Raw genomic sequence first — 6,997 nt, forward strand, 5'->3', positions numbered from 1 at the left:
GCAAGCGCCGCTCCGCGCACCGCCCGCGCCTGCGGAGAGCGGCCCCGCCGCGGCTATCGGTAAATCCCGGGCTGGAGGCCGCCGGCCCCGGTGCTGAGCCGGGCAGCGGCGCCCCACGGGCTCCCCCCGCCGGGGAACCCGGCGGGGGGAGCCCGTGGGGCGCCGCTGCCCGGCTCAGCACCGCCACCCTCGCGTGACATCGTGTCCCTGTGGGTAACAGCTGTAAACGCACATCTGGGCATCACGCGCGGTGCTTTCCATCAACTTTGCTTCCCGGGAATGAAGGCTTTGCCCTCCCACTCGGGAAGGTGCCTTCCCTTCCTTCGTCAGCTCTGTGGCTTTCTTTACCTTTGCGATTAAGAAAATAAAATAAAATTAAAAAAAAAAAAAAATCACAACTGAAGCAAACCGTCCCCTCTTTGGTACGTCCTCCACCAAGATTCCACGGGGAACGGCTTCTGGCGCTGCCACCGAGGGTCTTCTACGCTTCAAACATCGCAAAAAACCATGATAAACTAGAATTCAAATCCAAAGTTTTCAAGCCAGGCTGCCAAATGTCCTCATCTCAGAGTAAACCTGCCTATTTAGACCCACAGTTAACACTGCTGCTTTTCAGAAAGACAACATGAAAACAGATTAGGAATTCAAACAACGTTGAGTCCTTGTATCCTACAAGGCAACTTTGCAAGATGTAAGAACATCCCCTCTCACCTTCAAACCATAATTAAAAAAAAAGAAACAACCAACCAACCAAAAAAAAAAAAAAAAAAAATCAATGCCATGGAAACAAACCTAAAATTGCTTTAAAGGATTTTGAGTTTTAATTTTGTACCAGCTGCACATGAAATCTTTTATGGTTTCTACAGTCAGACCCAGGACCCTGCTACAACCCTGAAGAAGGGAGACAGGCACATAACTCATAATCAGACCCTAAAACAACGTGGTCAGTCCATCATTCATGCTCAGCTTTATTATTCCACTAAGAGGGTAAAGCCGTGAATTATTTCGGTGACATGAAGCTAGGACTACCTTACAAATTCCAGAAAACCATGAAACCCATGAAAGCTTTTTGCTGGTACTGAGGGAAAGCTTATCCTGAGACCTGCAAAGTTTGGGGCTTCTTTGGGGTTGTTCTGGCACGTGAACACAAGCGTTTTGTTTCCAGAGCTGTCAACCAAGATGTTTCTTCTCCTCTATCAGTAAAAGCACTTTAAAAAAAAACAAACAAACAAAAAAAACAATCCCAACACAACTTTGCAGAGTTATTTACCCCAAAGGAAAGCCACACGGCCCCAGACTATCAGGAGCAGGAATATTTGTGCAAACAGAAAACTACCTGCTATTTATTTTAAAAGTGTCTGGGATAAAGAAGACCCGCTCCTGCCAGTCCTTCATTACGCAGTGCTCCCACTGAAGTCAGCCTCGTTGCATTACACAGAAACAGCAAGATCTATTTTAATTATAAAACACTGGTGGTAAAAAGCTGGATTTAAGGAAGTTTGGCACATGGGCATTATGTAATATGACTCTAATGCAAAAAAAAACCAAACAAAAAAAAAAAAAAAAAGAAAAACCCTACCCACAACTTAGTACTTTAAAAAAAAAAAAAGTGAACGCGAGAGTTTGAAGCAGCTCCTTCACAAGGAGAGTATTTTTGTCCCTCCTCCTCCCAAGAACGGAGCAGAACTAAGTCCCCAAGAAAGCAGAGACGGAGGGAGAAAGCCACAACTCGCCTTAAAGTGATACTGTGTTGCTGTGTAGAGTTACAGGACACCTGGCCACTGTAAGAGCCTGTGGTCCCCATGAGGACAGCATGCCAGGATAAAAGAAACATGTCCAAAAACCTGTAGGAAAAAAAAAAATCATTATATTCTGTGCGGGAAGTAGACCATAGACACATCAAGCAGCTAGCCATGCAGCCCCCCTGCCCCATCAGCAGGATTAACTGCAAAAAACTTTCCCACATACCTGTCGTTGTTGCTGCTGTTCTTCATATCAAGAGTGGAACCAAACCGTAGAGGCTTTGAAGCTCTGGGAGCTGACAGCAAACGGTCGTCACCGGGGAAGTTCACCAACCCAGCTGCACACCATCTCCATTACAGAGCAGAAAGGTTTCCTGCTGCTGACTCACGGGGCAAAGCTCCTGATGGGACTCAGCATGGCCTTTCGGGGGTGGAGGGGAACCTTATAAAAAACCAACCCCCTTCTCCTGAGCTGGTTTGCAACGCTCTATGTTCACCAGGACTCCTTCCGCTGTGCTGCTCTTACCAGCAGCAACGATTTCCCCTCTATTTCTTTTACTCAGAGGAAGTTATTTCAGTTTTGCTCAGTCATTCTACAATCAGTTCTGGGCCGATGATCAAGATTTTAGAAACTGCTAGAGCCCAAACCCCAAAGGATTAGCACCAACCATTATGTGCCCTTTAACATGTCCTGAGCAACAACCACTAGTATGCTCCTCAGGAGACTCGGCCAACTCTGCCGTATTTCCAAATAGCCGAACGCTATTTGTGTCACCAAGAGTTGCAGAATTACCTAAAGCGACGTGGGAGAAAGCAGCTTGCTACAGACAAAACCCAATAAGGACCAGAAAGTCCTCTGAAGAGGGACACCATCAGGATACGGCTGTAGGAAACCAGGAAAGGTCACGCTTTGTGACGTAAATCTTGAGAACAGCCCCCAAAACGCTCCACAACCAGTGTTTCCTTTGAGCTTTGCTCCACTGCGAGACTGAACAAGATCTGAATAACCCATACACAAAGGCAGTTTGCTGTAAACGTGAAGAGGTTTGTCAAGACCCCAACTCTCCAAATCAGGGTTTCAACACGGAGTAGCTCAACCTCCACTGCAGTGTTTGGGTTGTTCGGTTTCTTTTTTCTCATTTTTTCCACTTTAATTACATTCCTACAAAAAAAGCATGAAACATCGTTACTAAATAGAGAAAAAGAAAAACTAAAGGGTTATTTATCAGTATTGGGGAGAGATCAGTTTGCATTTCTAATAGAAAAATTCTATTTTTGCCTAATACAGTGGAGTTCTACCAACAGCACATACGCACTTTTCAAGTGCTAGCCAAAATAATTACTTCTCTCCTTCTGTGGGGGGAAAAAAAAAATCCACTAAATCATGAATATTCAATGGATTGATTAATGACATACTAATCCTTTAGCTAAAACCTCTGCTCCTTAAAATACAGCAAATACAGCTGCCAGTTACAAGAAGATTTACGAATACAAAACCCACTTGCTTTCCAGAAGTTATCTCACCCTGATCACTTTGGGAGCGTACGATGGCAGTACGATACCTGGGGCAGACGCTCTTCACGTTCTGATAGACGTGAACCAGGCAGAAAAACCTGGTTTCTTGCTGCTTACTGGAGCCACTCCAGCTCTGTCCTCTGCCGCCCGCTCCCGGGGCTGGCAGCGAGCGAGGGTGTTGCTGGGTGCCCCGCGCCGACCTGGCAAAACCTAAACATCTGCATTTCCAGCCTTGAAACCACCACCGTAAGAAAGCTGATGTTTGGGTCCTCTTAGATAAACTTGCTTGAATGGTATAAATTGCCCTTTCTGTGACTTTGAATCCCTGTATGAAAACCATGATCTGCAAGAGGGAAAAAAAAAAAAAACAAAAACAAAAACAAACAATTAAATTTAAAGCCATGAGATGTTTCCTCAAAATCTTAAAGTTCTGGTTGGGGTATTATTAGTGCAATTGCGTTTCTTCTTTGCTTTCAGGCTTCAGGTGGTGCTCATCAGGAGTTGCCAGTCTTTCCTTTTTCTCTCAGGCTTTTGAGAATTCCTATTATTCCGCTTTAATTTTCTTTCTTTGCTGCTCCGAACCACCTCTGAGAAGGTCCTCCCGCATCAGGTCAGGTGAATTCAAGCCTCCATAGTGCCTCTGGGCTCTTTTGTTTTTCACATTGGTGTTTTCTCCAGGCAGGAATCTGCTCCCTGAAGTGCTAGCGGCTCCGCAGGAGGCACGCGGCGTGCCCTCGCCTGCTGGCAAGGGTTGAGGAAGGACGGTCGCAGCACGACCGGCGGCATAACGCCCCGCCGCACGCAGGGCTGCAGCCCACCCGCTGCCCCAGGGAGCGCAGTCGTGCTGGCGCTGCGAGGGTCCAGCAGCACCACATTTCTCCCTGCCCTCACTTCAGTGGCCGCGTGAGGCCCGATCTCCTCGTGCGAAATGAGTCAGCATTTGCAAAAAAAAAAAAAAAAAAAAAAGATTTTTTTGATTTTTTTTTCAGAAGCTAATGTTAAAAAGTTGATGGCACATTTTCTGCTCTCCCTGGGTTCATTTTTGACAGTAATTTAGGCAAGTATTTAACATCAAGGAGTGAACTCTTTATCTCCAGCCTTAAAATTTTCTTCCACAGCTAATGCACAAAAGCAACTTTCTTCAGTTTTATCTTCAAAGTTTGGGAATATTTTTAGTTCTACATTACAATGACTCTATTCATATTTCATGAATTTTTAAGTTCAGACTGTGAGCGTGGACAGCTCATCACTGACACATCAGGGAAATGCTGTGAAAAAACAAGCAACTTATTGTACTTCCAGCTTATGAGATTGCTTTATGGTTCCCTCAAGGATATTAAAGAGAGATCTTTGCAATGGTTATCAATAAGTATCTTTCGGGATCAGCATTTCTAAAGCTTCTAGAATGGCTTCAACTCTTGACTGAGTTCAGAAATGAAAGAACTTGCTCAGAAAAAAGCAAAAATCATAGCTTAAAGCTCAACTACTCTTCGGTTTTGCTGCTTTGAACTCCAGTATTCACCTTGATGACCAGGATCTAATTCTCAGAGCATTTTCCTTCCAACTGAAATAGTCTATTCTATTCCACTGTATTCTGTTCTTATTAAAGCTGGTTAGAAAAGTTTCAGCTTCTTTCTCGAAAAACAAGGGGAAGGGAGAAGAGCAAGTTCACCGAAATTTTGACAAATGATTAAGAAATAAGAAAATATGGTTTAGATATTGACTTTTTGTGTGACTAGAAAAAAAAATCCCCACTTAGTTCTTTTTATTACAGAAGATACCTATACGACCCATATTATTCCAGCACCTAATCATCTCCCAGTCCTTCAGAACATCTCATTTGAGCCAGGGAACAGTATTGTTTCTTCATGTTACGCACGCAAACAAGAAGATGCCTAAAGACCTTCGAAAAAACGGGCTTTACATTCCCAAGGAAATCAAGAGATGACAAAAACAACCAGGCCAGGATCAAACCAAGAGCCTTTCGTACAAGAGCTCAGTTTGCCACCAGCCTCTGAAGTTCAAGGCTAACACACTGAGCTGATGGCCCCTTCATCAGCGCTGCAGTACGCCCACGCCAGTGGAAAGCAGGGAAATCCCGAAAGCTCCCCAAAGCCAATTTGCAATATATCCCTGTTCCTATTAACATTGGGGTTGCCTTTCATGTGACTGTCAGACAGGCAGATCTGATAGTGCAACGAAGTCAGTTGGCGACCAGAAGTCAGTTCGCTTGAATCTAATAAAACCTTTCAGGGTTTCGTTTTTTTCCTCCCTAAAAGCCTGGTCTCGCTTCCCGTAGCAATCTGGCCTCTGTAACAGCAGAAGAGATCCTAGAAACAGCGTACCCCCTCCCTGCTGCTCAGTAAGCCCGGCTCTGAAGACTTCCGAGATGCTACAGCTCATGCTCCAGAATAACTTCTTATCCTACGCCTTAAAGCAAGTACTCAGCTTAGGGTCAAGACCGAAAGCCTTTTCTGAAGCCATGGCCTCCTGGGGTGCAGTGCACGGCCCTCCCCAGCACCCCGCCACCCCCAGCAGGAGCTCTACTGGGGCAGGACAGTGGTTCCGAGTCACGGAGACCGTGCAAAGATACATCACTCAAGAGCTGGTTGTGGTGCTGCCACAGATATCAAGGGAAAACCGACACCTGCCTTTTTCCCTTATCTGCTCTCCATGCATTGATCTCAAAAATAAAAAGCGTCTTCTTAAATAAAGAAAACCAACAAAAAAAAGTTACTGTGAGTTTTACAAGCCAGTGTGCACGAGTACTTGCTTCTTTATGTCTTTTCATGTAATTCTTTTTAGATAATTAAGGTATCTCTTGCACTGGATTTGTGCTTAAACTATGTTATAGTCACGCTAGGGCAGCTTTTATCTTGCTGTGATTACAGATGGTGGACTGACCATCTGGAAATAACACACTATTTTAACCTTAAAAATTTAAACCTCCCAATAAAGAGGTATGACAGATTGCAACAACTGCTTAACGAATGCCGGTCTGTGTACTGCATCGCACTAATTAAATACCATTGACAGATAGGAATAAAATTCTTGTTACAGAACTTAAAAGATGCTTCTCATAAAAATTTCAAGAGGTCTGCACCCCAGCAAAAAGAATACTTCAAAGCAGTTCTTAGTGTTTAGAAAAATCAAGTAGGTCAAGAAACAGACATATATGTTTACACTTTGAATTAAACAACCGAATTTCCCTTTCAGGTAGCCTTTTGTTTTAAATTGGGAATTTGCATATCAACTGTTTTACCAGTTCCCAAAACATACCAAGTGCATGTCTCGGCAATACCTCATAGATAAATTCAAGGTGCTGCGTTTCCTTGCGGAGTTCAATGAAGGGGGGGGGGGGGGGGGGTGGAGCCCAAACCAAACGCAAACCAGATTTTATTTCCGATTTGCTGTTGATTCATTGGGTGTCCCTGGGCAAAGTGCCCAGAGCTGAGTTTGCAGGGTAGTCATGGATCAAATATTCAGACACACAACCGAGGGCTGCAGTTTCAGAAGAGCTCCCCAGTAAATCCCAAACCGCCGAGCGGCTCCGAACAGCTGCTGGCTACGCGGAGAGGGAGATCTGCGTAGATCCATCCTCTTGCACAAACGCTGCACAGACTCGCGTTCTCTGCTGCTACCTTCATGTTTTAAAGCAGCCCTAAAAAGCACATTGAAATCCTCAGCTCAGCAATGCTGCTGAAACATTCCCCATCACCGGCCGTGGTCGGTTAGTTTGG

This window comes from Vanellus vanellus (genome assembly GCF_965231255.1).
Source record: "Vanellus vanellus genome assembly, chromosome: 19".
In the NCBI taxonomy this organism is placed as follows: domain Eukaryota; kingdom Metazoa; phylum Chordata; class Aves; order Charadriiformes; family Charadriidae; genus Vanellus; species Vanellus vanellus.